At 34.5% G+C, this 16437-nt stretch overlaps 1 protein-coding gene across 1 annotated transcript in view; it reads right to left on the reverse strand.

Annotated features, from left to right (window-relative positions):
- Positions 1-16437, reverse strand: part of LOC106147226 (interleukin-1 receptor accessory protein-like 1) — a 736935-nt gene that overhangs the window by 377983 nt on the left and 342515 nt on the right. The gene's annotated exons all lie outside the window — the stretch shown is intronic.

Consider the following 16437-nt stretch of genomic DNA (forward strand, 5'->3'; position numbering starts at 1 on the left):
AAACCCTGATCGCACAGGAAATATCACAAAAATCAACATCTTGGATCTCATCTTATTAAAAATCTTTTGCACAGCAAAAGAAACCACCAACAAAGTGCAGATACAACCAATAGTGTGGAAAAACTTTTTCCAGCTATACCTTAGACAAAAGATTAATATCTAGAATATGTAAAAAACTAAAAAAAATCAACCTCTGCTCCAATTTTAAAGACCCAATCCAGAAATGGGTATCTGAAATGAATATATACTTCTCAGATGAAGAATTAAAATTGACAAATAAATATATGAAAAAATTTTTCAACATCACTGCTCATTCAAGAAATGCAAATTAATACATTGAGTTTCCATCTCAGTCCTATAAGAATGTCTATTATAGAGAGATCAACACATAACAAATGTTGGCAGGGGCTGTGGAGAGAAAGAAACCCTCCTCCACTTTTGGTTAGAGTGTAAACTTGTCCAACCACTGTGGAAATCATTGTGTTGATTTCTCAAAAACCTAACACTGGAGGTATAATTTCACCCAGCTACTTCCCTTCTTGGTATCTTCCCCAAAGAATTAACATCATCCCACAGTGATATATGTACAGCCAAGTTTATAGCAGCACAGCCTGCAATACCTAAATCTTGGAAACAGCCCTAATGTCCATCAACCTATGAATGTATAAAGACCAGAATTTTTTTATACAAAAGAGAATTTCTCTGCCATCAGGAAGGATAAGATTAAGACATTTTGTCTAAATGGTTGTACCTTGAGACCATATTAGTAAGGAAAATAAATCAGAAGAAAAAGAATAGAAGGAAAAAATGGAAACAAAACTTTTGTAAACAAGGAGGGAAAGAGAAGTTGAAGGGAAGGGAGAGGAATGGGGAAAAAAAGAGGAATCAAGACACATCATGTACAGTTACAAATTCAGTTTTGAACGGTATCATTATGCATATCTAAAATGTACCAACAAAATAAAAATTAAACAGAAAAACAATGGATCCATGACAACTACAATGGACTTGTAGTTTGAATAATGAAACTGAAAGAGACATTAGACAACCTGCTCCCTCATTAGATTTTGTTTAACTGAACAGTTCTTAAGAAAAATGCAATAGAAAGAACTCTTTAATTATAGGCTATCTTCTTTATTCCTTAGTTCCTATCAAAAACCCAGGTTATGACAAGCTTTTGACAAATGCTTTAAGTATATGAATAAATAGGATAGAATAGAAGCACAAGATAGGTGCAAACCTAACAGTAGCAGTAGCAGAAAGTTTGGAAAGTGATGTAAGAAAGCCTAGAAGTGAGAGCTATGTGAAAGAGATGATACTATGGCTGGGCCTTATAGAATTAGTAGAGTTTCAAGAGGTGGAATAAATAGGGATTGCCTTAGGGCATGGCAGAACTTGTGAAGACCATGCGCAAATTACGGAAGGTACTGACTTTTCTTCTGTTCTTGCCTTAATTGCTGCTAATAACTACTCTGTGCCTGGACCTACATGAGCAATGAGAAAGGGGTAGAGCTATAATTTTGTCATATTTAGAGGCTGAGAAGGAATACAAGCCTGGAAAGAGAGGGGAAGGAACCACACTATACCCTATCACAAATATGGACACACTGCTAAGGACCTGAGAGAGGCACAGTTTTCACTATCTTGTCAAGTGCATGTTAAGTGCCTTGAGGGAAAAATCATAAATTTAAACATTTTAATGCCTTAATGTACCTAATTTGCATAGTTATTGCAGCAAATAATTATTTGAGACAAGATTTATATAGTAGAAATACATTGGTTTAGGAGTTTGAAATAGGATTTCAAATCTCTGTTTACAAAAAATAAAACATCTATGATTAGGCTTATTAAGTTAGTGTCATTTTTAATAAGGAACTCACTTTTAAAAGACATGGAATGATGTAAGAGAAAGTCCATCTGGCCTCTTGTCAAGTTAGGTTATAAGAATCCACATTCATTCCACTTGTAGTATGGATGTATGCATAAAATTTTTTCAGATTTCAAATACTTGACAATTAAGGGTTAGTGGATTTGTTTGTGGAAGTAGGCTTAAAATAGGGAGTGTGCATGTGCTAAATAGAAAACAAACTTTCCAGGTGACTCAGATATGAATTTGTCCTCAACTGCAAATCTAATCATGCGAGAAAGTATTTGATCTTGCTCCAAAGTATTTAACTGAAGACTAAATCTCCAAGCTTATTGCAAGCTTCACAAATGGATAGATTGCAGAGGAATGAGAGTGAAATTCATGGTCTACATTAGGAGATTCCAAGTTTCATGTTTGATGAAGTATTTGTGTGAGAAATTGGTATAAAGAATGACACTGGGGTACTTAAATAAACAAGATACCAAAGGGATGTAATTATCTACATGTGTTAGCAGATGTTTGACTCAGTATATAAATGTGACTCGTCAAGACTGGTCAGGCATAATTGGTGGAGTGAGGTTATAATCTAGATTAATAAGTAAAGATATACTGAAAAATATATCATCTATTATAAAAGGTGCACAAAACTGTCATGACAGAGAAATCAGATTGTTCATATCTGTGAAATAGCCCATGTAAAGGATTGGATGTGAGGGAAAAGAATTCCCCTCTTAAGTGACAGAGAGCCATTTTGTTTCAATGAATCAGCCCTGTCTCTCCTGGGAGTCAAGATGATTTGCATGTTTTTGTGATTGATGCGGATAGAGGTAGTAAATCATATCAAGACTTAGCTGAAAGTCTGCTATCTCATTCATAAAAAGATGAACATTTTTATTCTATACCTCATAGATTCACATTGTTCAAATGTGCTATAATTTCAAGAAATATACATCAGTCAAATCTGATAGACTTGGAACACAGAGAACTCTATCACATGCATCCTTAACATTTCAAGTGGTAGATTAAGGGCTGCAGGTACTTTCACCTTTGGAAATATTTAATAGGCAATTCACTGACATATTGCATTTCCTCACATAACATGTTTCCATAACCAAAAGGAAAACAAAATCCATCACAACAAATTCTTTACCCCAAGATTGAAATACATACTCATTTTGCAGGTAATTTTTCAGAAACACAATTACTTTTCTTTTTGCTTAGGATTTTTGATTTTGCTTTCAGATTAAGGCTAATATTAAAAGTTAAAGTGAGAGAAGTAGAACATATTCTCCATGGAAAGTAATTCTATTACCATTGCTGGGCAATATTGTAGTTAAGAAATATATTCTTTCGAGAAGAAAAATTGTCTCTACCCAAACAATGACTTGTCTATTTTATCATTAATTGTAAAAATTAATGATGACACAACTAACTTTAGAAACTGATAAAATACTAATAACTGGCATTAAAATAAGGCAAAGTATGTCAAATTAAATGCAAGAAATTTAATATGGTTGGACTGTACAAAATGTCTAAATATGGAATCTCTCTGTGTGAAAATAGAATGCCTAAGGGTGCCCCCTCATTCACGAAGATACGGGCTCTTTCTTTGCTGTAACTTTCCCTAATATGTTGACTCTTCTCATGAATTTTGATTCTTTAAATATCTGCTGAGAATAATTCTTTCACCATCTTGACCCAGTATTACACTCATCTCTGATTTTAGAGATCTTGTCCTGAATCTTAATATGTTCACCTGGTCCTGTGGTAATAACCTAGATCTCATAATAAGGTCAGTTTCGAGTTTCACATTTTCTGACCTTTATCACTTCCGTGTGCAGCACACTATCTATTGCCCTATTGCAGTAATTCATCAATATTACAGAGCCCAGGGGCTGGGGATTTAGCTCAGTGGCAAAGCGCCTGCCTGGCAAGCGCAAGGTCGTGAGTTCAGTTCCTGGTACCGGAGAAAAACAAAAAAAAAAAAAAAAAAAAAAAATATTACAGAGCCCATAAGCTATCCATTCTAACAGCTTTGCACTATAACTTATATGCTTCATTTTCTCATTTCTCTTCTATAAAGCATAAACTCCAAGGTATATCGTAAACTGTTTCTTACATATAATCCCCAAACTCCTTTACTGTGTGTTAATTCTGGTACTCAAATGGTAATTTTCAATACCAACTACTATCAACTTCCTACCCACTCATTAATAGTTCTCACGCAGTTGAAACTTCTAGAGGAAAATAAATTATCATTTTGACATGTCTCATTTTGAATTCATGACCAGTAACTTCAATTTGGCTGTTAGCCTGACCCAGGAATCTTACTTAATCTCCAGTTTTTCTGTGTACTGTGGACTATTTTTAAAAACTACTAAACCAGACTCTCATCTCAAGATTCTGAATTAAACTGTCTTGGTTACAAACAGGGCACTGGAATTCATAAATGCTCTCTCAGAAATATAATTCTAAATGCAGAGAAATTTGAGAATCTTTTGTCTAGATGACTATTCTATTCCCTTCTATTTCCTGAAACTTCCAACACCTCCTTCCCTACTCTCAATCAATGAATTTAGTTTATCTAGGAAAACTGAAGCAATCAGTAGAGAATCGCTCTCCAGACTCCCATACCCACATCTGCCCACGCACTTGCATCGATGCCCAACACCGTGAGTCACCAGCATGTATTCTGATCACAGACCACACGTTGTGAGCTCTAGACACCAGTCTCTGTCTCCTGATGAATGGTATAGCTCCAGCAATTAACTCCATCCTCTCCTGGATCACCAATCCCTCCTTGTCTTCTAGATTATTCCCAGGAGTATGCTGTGCTATTATTTTTCCATCTTAAAAACACCCTTTCTTGTGTCGATTTCCCAACCACAGCTACTGTTCCATTTCTTTGTGCACTTTAAGTGGGAAATCTGTTAAACTTTTTGGCACTTTCCGTTGCTACATTCTCTATCCTTGATTTTCTTTTTTTTTTTTTTTTTTTTTTTTTGGTTTTTCTCTGGTACCGGGAACCGAACTCACGACCTTACACTTGCCAGGCAGGCGCTTTTGCCGCTGAGCTAAATCCCCAGGCCCTCTATCCTTGATTTTCTCTTGACTCAAAATCCTTTTTGTGTTATAGTTTCACTCCCTAAATTCCCTGAAATTGTTCTTGTGCAGATCAGTGAGTGCCACTAAGTTGTTGAATCTAATGGTTCATTCTTATATTTTATCTTTCAAAAATCAGCAGTATCTCATATAATCAGCAACTCCTTCCTTCTTGAAACAATTTATTTATTTGGCTTTTTGGAAGGGATTAGCAAACTATAGCCTATAGACAAGATTAAGTCAATTGCCTCTCTTTGTGAATAAAATTAATTTGGAACATCACAATGGTCATTTATCTGATGCACATGGCTGCTTTTCCACTACAGTAGGAGAATTTTTGTCTCTATAACAGACACCTATTAGCATATAAAATCTAGAATCTTCACTATTTGTCCATATACAGAAGAAATCTGCCAATGATCCTTGACTTCTTATCATCCCACTGTTCACTTCGTAGTTTCTTTAGCTAGTTCCTTCTCATCTCTCTGTCCTTTGAATGTGGAAATGCCCTGGTAATCTGTCTTTCAACCTCTTCTCTGCTTTGTTTACACTATGTCTCTGCCTAACACCCTCTATTGCTATAGTTTAACATGGTGTCTTACCTGGAATGCTCCCCTGAACTCCAGATTTAAGGACAAACTGCCTATGTTGGAAACTAAATTTTGATGGCTAAACATGTATCAAAATGAACATGCCCAATGCTGAATTCTTGACCTTGCCCCATATTTATTCTTCTCACAGCTATACATATATTAATGACAATGCTAAATTATAGCATGATCAGGTCAGAAATCCTGTATTCGTCCTTGATTTTCATGACCACCAATAATCTCTCAGAAAACTTGGTCATCTCTATCTTCAACTTATTCACAATTCAACCACCTCCAATTCTACCACCTCAGAGCAAGCCATCATCATTTGTGACCTACACTGTTTGAATGAATTTATAAGTAGTCCCCCTGTTCTTTCCCTTGCCCCTCTCCTAGAGCTTCTATATAATCCTTCCCTAGGTTAGTGCCAATATAGAAGCCAGGGTGTCAAAATATTTAATCAGATGACATTATGCTTTCTACAGCCTTATATTCACTTCCAATTTTACTCAGATTAACTAAAATTCTTTGAATTCATATGATGACATGATTTTGTTGACCATGTATTTTATTCCTCATCCATTGCTCTTTATTGTCCTGACAATCTTACTCCCTAGATCTTTCTGGAACATGCCATACATGTTCTTTGCCCATGTTCTTTCCACTTTTTATTGCATTTACCTGGGATTTTATTGCATTTACGTGCTTCTCTGAAATATCTTCATATCTCAATGCTTTATCACCTTCAGCTCTTCCTCAGATATCACCTACTCAGTCTGTCTTCCCTGGCCATCCTATGTAAAACTATAAGCCCCTTCCAGTATTCCATACCATACTTTCCTGCTTTATCTTTCTCCAAAGGAGTTATCATTATGTAAGCTATTTTTCTATTTCCTATATGTCTTATTTATTATATATGTCTTTAGTTTAGAAACAAATAAGCATGAAGGTAAGATTCATGTATATTTTATGTCTTGCAGAGTGCCTGGTTAGCAGAAGGCGTTTATCAGGCAGTGAAAACTATGTGAGGAGTGCATGAACTGTTGGAGTTGAACAAAGATAATTAATTGGAAATTTTCTGTTTTTCTTATTTCCCTTTAAACTTTCCTTCTGTAACACTTTTGAGCTGGACTGAAATATTTATTGATCTTCATATTTGTATGAGGTTTTGTGCTAGAGTCGGGGAATGTCTATGACTTAGGTCATTGCTTTTCATTGCGATCAGACAAATAAAGTGTTATGAAATCCAGGGATTGTTTAATGTAGAAAACTCAAAGAAGGCACCACAGAGAAAGTAACCCATTTCCTATCTTTGAAGGTAACTCAGCACTCATCAGGTCAAATCTGGTTGAACAAAGTCCCAGGAGATCAATGTCTGAGCGAACGTCATGAGGAAAAATATCTAAAATGATGAAACAGTTATTCACCACGATATTTCCACATGCAGATAATTTGGAAGGGGCAGCAAATAGCAGGTCATGATGGGATACATAAGCATTGGCCAGATGGCTTGTCTTAAAAATTTAATGGGTAGAGTCATAATGATTTTCTTGAATATAAATAAACTTGACCTTTATTTTAAATTTATCAAAATGAATCATAGTTTGAGTCAATTTAGAAAACTTTTGTGTTCCACTTGACATGTATTTAAAATGTGTATATATATTCTAGGTATAATTATTTACCTATACTTACATCTACTCATACATTGCTATACCTCTATCTCTATCTGACAGTATTTGTCCCATATAAATATATTATATCCATATTACACTACATCCAAAAGCCAATAATCCTCAAATTTTAAGCTCATCAATAGTTAGGGAAGAGATGTATGTAGTAAGGGAGTAATTATACCTGAATTCAAGGACTAGAATAGCCGTTCAGGAGCCCAATAATAGAGACTGGGTCCTTAGTCATTATGTGTTATTCTGTTGATCTAGCTATAAAACAAGGAAAATAATGCCATCACTCGCAAGACTTACTATAAGAGTTAAAGAAGGCAATGAAAATGTCTATTAAAATACAAGCATTAAAACAAAATTATTACTAGTAGTAATAGTAGTATTACAGAAGGAAGTCTTAACTCAGGCCTTATAAAGATCAGATATTGATACAGGTTTCTTTATTGAAAGCTCAAATTAAATTGAATTTTTATAACTTTGCCAAACATTCAAGAATAGAGATGTACACGAAAATCATGAGACTACCTTCAATGTTTATGTTTCTTTAACTTCATTGACAAATATTTATTGAAAATAATAAAAAGTCAAATATTGAATGTGTGTCAATTTCTATATAATTTTCTGTGCTTGATTTTATTATATTATTTAATCACCACAAAGTTCCTGTGAGGTAAATGCTACTTCAGTTCCTATTTTACATAGGTGAAAAGGAAACTCACAGCATTAAAATGAATTGCAGGGCATTACACTCATCTGGGGACAAGCCAAGATTTGCAGCCAAGTCTGATTACAGTGCAAACATCTGTATCTACTACACTAATATATTCTCAGCATTTGCCCCCATCTGCAGGCCCATAGCATACCCTTAGGAAATTTGTGTTTCAATGATTAACTCATTGATAATAGCACAATAGTAAATAAAAGTAATTCTCTCCAGAGAGGTCTCTGTCAGCTTTACAAAAGTAACATTTGTGCTTTCATCCAGACCATAAACCAAAATATACTGTTAGTTTCTCAAAAATAAAGTATTTTGTTCATCTTAGCTAAATATTTTCCATATGGGAGCCACAAAAATTTTCTGAAGTGAATGAACTAGATGTTAACCACAATGCAGACAGAGTAGTTGTTAAAATACTCACAGTTGCTAAAATTGGTATGTGGAATGGAAATTTAGGTTGAAGGGATGATCAACACTACAGAGGATCATTTAGTATACAAGACAAGTGTCTACTAAAAAATAAATAAATAGCCAAAGTCAAAGTTATTATCAGCACAGCATAATAGAAGACAACTTACAAAGAAGCATGAATCCAGATCTAGACTGCTTACCTACTTAGTAAGAGAAGGTCCAATCAAACATATTTGGTCTACCAAAGACCAGACTTAGGAATTCTTTGCAAACAAGCTAATGAGTAAAGGAAAGGTGAATTGTGAAATTATCATGTTTGGTCAGGAAATGAATATTTGAAATAACCAATTCTTACCTATTCCCCTATATGCGCACTACTTTATTAATTAACACGAAGGCTCTTAGGGTTTGATTTTCAAAAGTAATTTGCTAAAACAAAGTGCCATATGTATAATTTAGTGCCATTGCTGTGATGCACTGAGTGGAGACACATAGATAATTCATTCATTCAGCAAGTATTTATGAACATAGTCAATGAGACAGTCATTGTGTCATAAAAGAAAAAGAAAAAGGCAGTAATCTGAAAAAATCATGGTGTCTTATGGATAGATAAATGAAAAATCATAAGAATGCAATGGGTAAACTACAAGAAGTTTGAAACACATGGCCTTAAACTATTTTAGGCATGGGGTAAGGTACACACAAGAAGGTAAAAGATATCTCAGGAAAGAGACCTTTGGGGGAAAAAAAAAAACTCTACTGGATGTGAAGATGTTCTCTAAACCAAAATAATTAAAGGCCAAACAAACAAAAGAGGAAGGCACATGATAAACAGGGTGGTAATCAGAAAATTATGAGTTATTTAAATCATGAGGAATGCGTAAGTCTAAATGCATATAAGTTGTACAAAGAGGTGAGAATGGCAGTTCACAAATTTAAAAAAAAATGGGATAGGTTAGGTTTAAATAGAACTAAAGGGTGGGGTCATTGACCAGAGGTTTGTATGAGATGGATATGCAGAGGTAAGGAAGCTTTGGATCTACACTCCCAAAACCTTAGAATGCATGGTTAGAGATGAAAAGGTTGCCTGCAGGGCCTCACATCCAAATAGGATCAAAACACATTGCCTTAAGGAATGAATGCTCTGACCCTCATCCTCCCTATACTCTGATTTATTACATAGATTGGCCCTATGTTTAGTCATATAACAGACCACCCTGACCTTACCCTGTCCTTCTCTCATCCTTCCCCTCGCCGCTACATGAATTCCTATGCCAACTTCCTTCCTTTCTCCTTTCATCCTTGCTTTCTGGTTCTATCATTAAAAAGCCACAGAAGCATCAGTTTGAGACAGTCTCTGAGACTCTCTCATGCTGAGGGGTATTGCTTGAAGCCAGTCCCTCTGGGCCTTCCTGGAATTAGAATTTTACACAGACACCAAGTAATCTTTCATTCTTGAATGGCACTACAGTCAGGAACTGTGACACTAAACTGTACTAGGAAATGTCGTACATGTGTCTGTGTACTAAGAGGATAATTACTGAATTTTGCCTCTGTCCCTTACACTGCTTCTTGAATTTGGAAAGGTATTCAACCTCTTTTTCTATCAAATTCTTCTTCTGCAAAGCAAGATGTGTCAATATTCTATCTTCAAGGATTACCTTCGGAGTTGGAGAGTTATCACATTTTTGTATTAATATGTTGCTTAATAAACAACAGCTATTGTTTTAAATTCATATTAAAATATTCATACTAAATTGGTCAACTAATGAAGATGTCTGAACTGCTTTACCCTCAGTACTTGAGACTGAACCTAAAGCCTTCACTCTGAGCTCCATCCCCAGTTCATTTATTTAGGTATCTACCTGTTGATTGAAACAGGGTCTTGCTAAGTTCTTGAGTCGTTCAGGCTTGCAATATTCCTGTGTCTGCCTCCCAGAGTGCTGGGATTATTGGTATGTTTCACTGTGCACAGATTTCTGAACAATTTTTTAAGTAAGAAAGTGATACTTTAGGGAGATCTCTCTGATACAGTAAGAATGATAGACTGGGGGAAATTACAGAGAAGGCAGTCACAGATTATTGTAAAAGATCAGATGAAGCAAAGGAGATTTTAAAATAAAGCAACAGCGCTATGCGTGGAAAGGAGGAAGTAGCCAAGCTATAGTTTGATAATAGAAAAATAATCTCTAAAATATGAAGTTAGAAGTAGCCTGTTAATTGTTTCTAGAAAGAAATGGAAAATTTATAATACTATATTTTATTTTGATACATACATACTCACCTTCGGAAGTGTTTGTTTTTTCTCTGTGCCTATGTTGGAAGCCCCATATACGACCTCCTGACCATAATCAAAATTCACAGGTCCCCTTAAATCCCACAATAAAGCCTATGCTAAAATTTCTGTGTCCTTACCTTTCTCTTCAAACGTATGCAAACTCACTTATGTCTTATTGATCACGCTGCCAAATCCCAGGTTACATTTTTCTTCTAAGCTTAAATGTTTAATGAATTCTTCCAAGACTAATGAGCTCAATAAAAGAGAGATCTAACATTGCTCAATAATTTGGTACTCTACCCATGTATTAGTGAGAAAACACAGCCATCCATTGATTATTGCTAATGATATCATCGTGCCTGAACACCTGCAGTCCTTGTCTTCCATTTGTAGGTCATTGGGATTTATAGATTACCTGCTAGACATTACAAAGGAGAACCTTGAGTGGCAATGGCAGTGTACTCCCTTTGACTCCAGGGAATTGTTTCAATGAGATTTTTGAGCTTGTGCCATCAAAACCATTCCTTCATGTTTTGTCTGTGTATTTTAATAACATGAGGAAAAATTACTCAAATTTTTCAATTACTTTGTACATTATGAAAACCTAACAAATAATTTGGTGGTAGCAATGGAGCAAGTGGGCAACATGCTCTCATCTGATGATGATTTTGGTTTGGTAGAGCAGTATACCTCTCTGTTAGGCAGTTGCTCATAACTAAAATGGTCATGAGACAGCAATTCATCACGTTAGCCAAGAAAACGAAACCATGAGATTTTCTAAAATCAGGGAAAGCAGTGTGGATTAACTACACTGAAAAACGTTCATGCACGTTTTCTCTTTGACTTGTTTTTTATGGGATTGAAGGATATACAAAGTAGTTGAGTACATAGACCACACATAAATATTCTACATACACTTTTTTAGGCTGATGTTACCTGGACCAAATGAGATAGGTGACAGTAGTGAAAATGGCATATATAAATTATTTTGATAAAGTAGAAGATAAATAGATTTCTTTAAAGGCAAGATCTTTGAGGGAAAATATTTTCAGTTTGTGTAATCCCAATGCTACTGTTGTTTTTTATCTCACATTCTAAGTTTTTATATTAAGATGGTATACCATTATTATGTCATCAAATTTTCTTATGTATACTGATTTACATACATAATGCTACTGTTGTTTTTATCTCACATTCTGTTTTTATATTAAAATGGTATACCATTATTATTTTTCATCAAATTTTCTTATATATAATGATTTACTAGGAAGTCACAACTTATAACCAATGAAAGTTAATAATAACTAGAGTATCCAGTGGATAAAATTGGAACTTTTAACTTCTAGTGTAATTGTCATGGTAACTGATACATGAGCTATACTCTTCAGTATTTATTGAATGGATTAATCTTTGTTGAGTAAATTAAATATCTGTTCTTGGTGCACATGGCTCATTTTAAAATTTTTTTATGAATTAGTAAAAACAGATTCATAACTTAGAATTTTATATCAGTAGAAAAGAAGGGTTTTTAAAAATGAGTGGAAATAAATTAGCAAAAATATTGTCTATCCAAAGTCCCGAATATATAGTACTAAGTAAAATGCTATTGCTGAATATTTGAGAATAACACTAGGGAGACATACAGTTGATGTTACTAACATGAGAGTCTAATAAATATAATTTTCCATTTACCTTACTAAGACCAGCCACAGTTATACACCTAACAAACATCACCATAAAAATTAAAGTACATGAATAGACAGGATTTAGAAGTCAGTATGTGACTATTGAAGTGTTATGTTATAAAACCTCTAAAAACTGACCAGAAATGCCTACACCAAATAAAAGCATTCCTACATGGTGACATACTAGCTTCTAACAATGTCTTGAAATTCATGTTTTGACTGAATAACGCAATTTTCATTTCCAAGTCTCTTGAGAGTGCCTCTAGAAATCATGTAACTTTAATAAGAAAATTCAGGGAGCCAAATTGAGAAGCTGCAGGATTTAATGGCATAAGAAAAGATTTAAAACACACACAAAACATGTAAGCACATGTTTCCATGTGGGTTTTGGGAAGTAAACAAAACACAAACTTGTGAATCTCTGTATGAATTAATAAATTTAAAAATATACCACGTTCACACTCAGCAAAATCAGGGATTAGATAGGTTGAAAATTATGCATTTTGACCTTTTCCTTATTTCAGCATATACTCTGAATTCATTCGCTTGACCATAACATACGGTTATGATGTAAAAATGAAAGTACGAGAGGTGGATAGCTGGGAAACTAGAGAGACAACTTGTATTACTCCAAACAAATCAAACATCCCAGTGGCCTATTGTCTAAAAATGGTTCCTTTTTCCTTAATAAATATGTGAACTATTCTACACAAGTAAGTTTAACAGCTGGTCACTTTTTAAAAACCATATAAAGAAAAAATAAGATGCATTACAATCACTGCTACTTCATCGGCATTACCTTTCCATACCTCTTCTCTCTATATGTATCTATGTGTGCATGCAGGCACACACTTGCACACATATGTATATAAGACAGAAATCTGCAATATGTGTAGAAATTTTGATTCACGCATTGTTCACGTAAAATTGATTTTTGAGCCTTGCTTCCATATTCACTATATATTTTTCCTTCTACAGAACGCTTAACTTGCTGTATTATGAAAATAGTATGATGTTGTGACAATTTCCTTAGTTATTATAGAATCCTTTTAAAATTCTGTCTCCTGTGGTTATCCTTAAAGTAATCCTGTGAAGCAGACAGTATTATTCCACGTTGTGCTTGGATAAAAGAGCCTCAGTCATGTAAACTATTTGCCTGCCTAAAGTCTTGGAGTCCGGAAGGGCAGGACCAGATCTTCCATACAGTAGGTGATAGATTGGAAGTAACTAAAGATTTTCACATTTGAATTTCCACAAACTCCTTATACCTGATGTCATTGTGAATGTGGAACTCACAAATGAACAATGCATTTCATTAGCTAACTAATACTTCTCTATGCAGTAATATGTAACTAAAGGCTTATGAAACTAATGGCCTTTGACTAAGAGTTGTCAGTATTCTAAGTATATCTAAAGTAATGAAAGAGATTTTAAATTATTCCACAGCTCATAATTATATATTAGGATTTACGAAGGAAATCTTTGCTGAAGAGGCCTTCCAAGTTCTATTTTAGGTAACTTTGTAAAGAAGTTCCCTTTGTTTCTCAATAGCAGATAGCATGCCATCTGGCCTCACCGCCTTCAGCAAAACCTGAGAAAACAGTGAAGGAAGCCACTTCCAGTAACTGAGGGTAAACATACTACAGGGAGCAAAGGTGCAAGAAACTCTCCCCCAGGCACAGCATTCTGTCTGCTTCATCAATATTTCTTTTTCTCTCTTCAAATATTAAAATGTAAATAAAAGTGATTTTTACTCCCTTTAGGGATTATTTGAAATAATAATCATTTTACATGGAAATTTTTTCCACTTTGATATATATTTATTGAATGTCTCTCGCTTGCTAGACTTGTGCTGTGAATTCTTGTGCTGGAAAATTCTCAGTCACACACATATAGTCCAACAAACTGTGATGCCCATCAGGAAGTTACAGTTGGAGTGCGGAACTCAGGAATGGTTTGGTATAGGTTTTTGGAAGTGAAGTATTCATAATATTAAAAAAAATTGGCAAAAGCATATATCCTCATAGCAGTGATCTTAGAAAGCCAAGAGATTAAAAGATAGAGGCTATGGAAGGTCTTTAAGGAATAAGAAGAAGATTATCTACTAGAAATTGACAGGTTCTTTTTAAAATGGTTTATCTTTCTCACTGGCCAAGGGGATTAAATTAAAGTGCTTTGATTTAAGACAAAGTAGATGTAAAAGTGAAGTAGAAAATAAAGCTAAACATCAATCCAGACACTGCATATAATTTGAGACTGCACATTTGTGTGGCTAGAAGTGCAATATGACATCTAATACACTGACTTTGGCCATTACTTTCTCCCACTGCAGCGTGTGACGTATATGCCTCAGATGACTGCCGAACCAGTTCCAGTGGGAAGGAGCTACCCAGTGATATGAGCAAAGGTAGGCTAATCTTTGGTAGAGAAACCCTACATATTTTGAGAGACCAAGTCAGAAACTATTCAAGTGTCTCTGAAACTGGCCAAAAGATGTTACTGTTTGATCACTACTTTGATCTAGTTTTTTATTTTTTTCTTTTGGCTTATTTTTACCATTTGGTCCTGTGTGGTATCACAGTAAGAATGGACTTACATGCCAGAAGTTAGAATCTGTGACCAAATTAAAGATGACCAAAATTAAGCAGGTCCTACATGAGTTGGCCACTTTTTGTTAAAAAGCAGAAAGGTTCTTATTAGTTATATACTCTCTAGACTATAATAACAAAAGTCTTCTTTGAGAAGTGTAAATATATTGCAGGTAGAGTAAAAAGAAACCATGATTAATGGGAAATGTTACTAATCTTGGGGAAAGAAAACGTGATCTTGCTTACTTTAACGCTGCTATAGTTGTTCTAAATAAAGGGATGTCACAGATTTTTTAGGATATATTATGTGAAATTAGTCAGTAACTAAGCCAGAAATGTAATTACTTCATGTCCTCATTCAGATGTGGAGTTAAGATATATTGATCTCAGAGATACAGAAAGTAGAATATTGAATACTAAGTAGTGAAAAGTGTAAGGAAAGGGGGACAGACAGAGGTTGGATAACTATCATATTACAATTAAATAGGGGAAATAAGTTCAAGGGAACAATAGAACACTGGGGTGAATATAGTTAACAATGAGTATTTGTATATTTCTAATAGCTACAAGGGAAGATTTTAAATGTTGTAACTCAGAGAAATTATGAATGTTTGTGATGGTAAACTAATTATCCTGACTTGATCATCACATATTATATTAATATACATAAATCACACCACATCCCATAAATATGTACAATCATTAGGCATCAATTGAAAAGAAAATAGATTTAGATGATACTTTAATCAAATTTTTAGATAAAAGAGTATTTTATCATTCAGCATATGTAGTTATATCAAAATGACTTTAGGGTTTGCCCAATTGATACATTATACCATATTATTTATAAAAAAGACATAAAACAGCACCTGTAGCATACAGACTTATACCAAGAACAATCCACAAGGGAGGCGAGGACAGCTGGCAACAGCGCACCATTTTGAAAAACCACATAAGGAAGCCAATGTGTTGAGACTATTAGCATGCATATAAATTGTTCACGAAATAACATTCTGCCTTCTAGCAGCAAAGTTTGGCATTCTCTCAGTCATCCTCCTTCCCAGTTGTAACAGCATCTGAACACCTCAAGGTACTCTCTTTAGACTTATTTCTCTGTCAGCTCATTGAAAGAAAAGAAAAAGAAGACCAGTGATAGTAATCTCTGTTCATAAATGACTAATAAATTTTCTTATAAGTGTGATTATTTCTTTTTCCAAAAAACTACAGAAGCACAATTTGGCCATAATAAATGCTGAGGATTTGGTTTCTTTAAAAAATTGCAGATTTCATTAGATGCCTAATTTTTAAAACCTGACCTGCTCTAAGTTGGAACCTATGATTACATGGGTTTGAAAACAAAGGCAACTCATCATTTCCTATATTTATTTATTATCTGTACCATTACACAGACACTCATGAACCAATTCTACAGAATTACACGAATTATGAAGGCTGTAGTTTTTACATGCCTAACACAGTACTCCATTTATTATGAGTAGAAAATAAGTGTTCA

Source organism: Chinchilla lanigera, unplaced genomic scaffold (genome assembly GCF_000276665.1).
Source record: "Chinchilla lanigera isolate Chin_1 unplaced genomic scaffold, ChiLan1.0 scaffold00130, whole genome shotgun sequence".
In the NCBI taxonomy this organism is placed as follows: domain Eukaryota; kingdom Metazoa; phylum Chordata; class Mammalia; order Rodentia; family Chinchillidae; genus Chinchilla; species Chinchilla lanigera.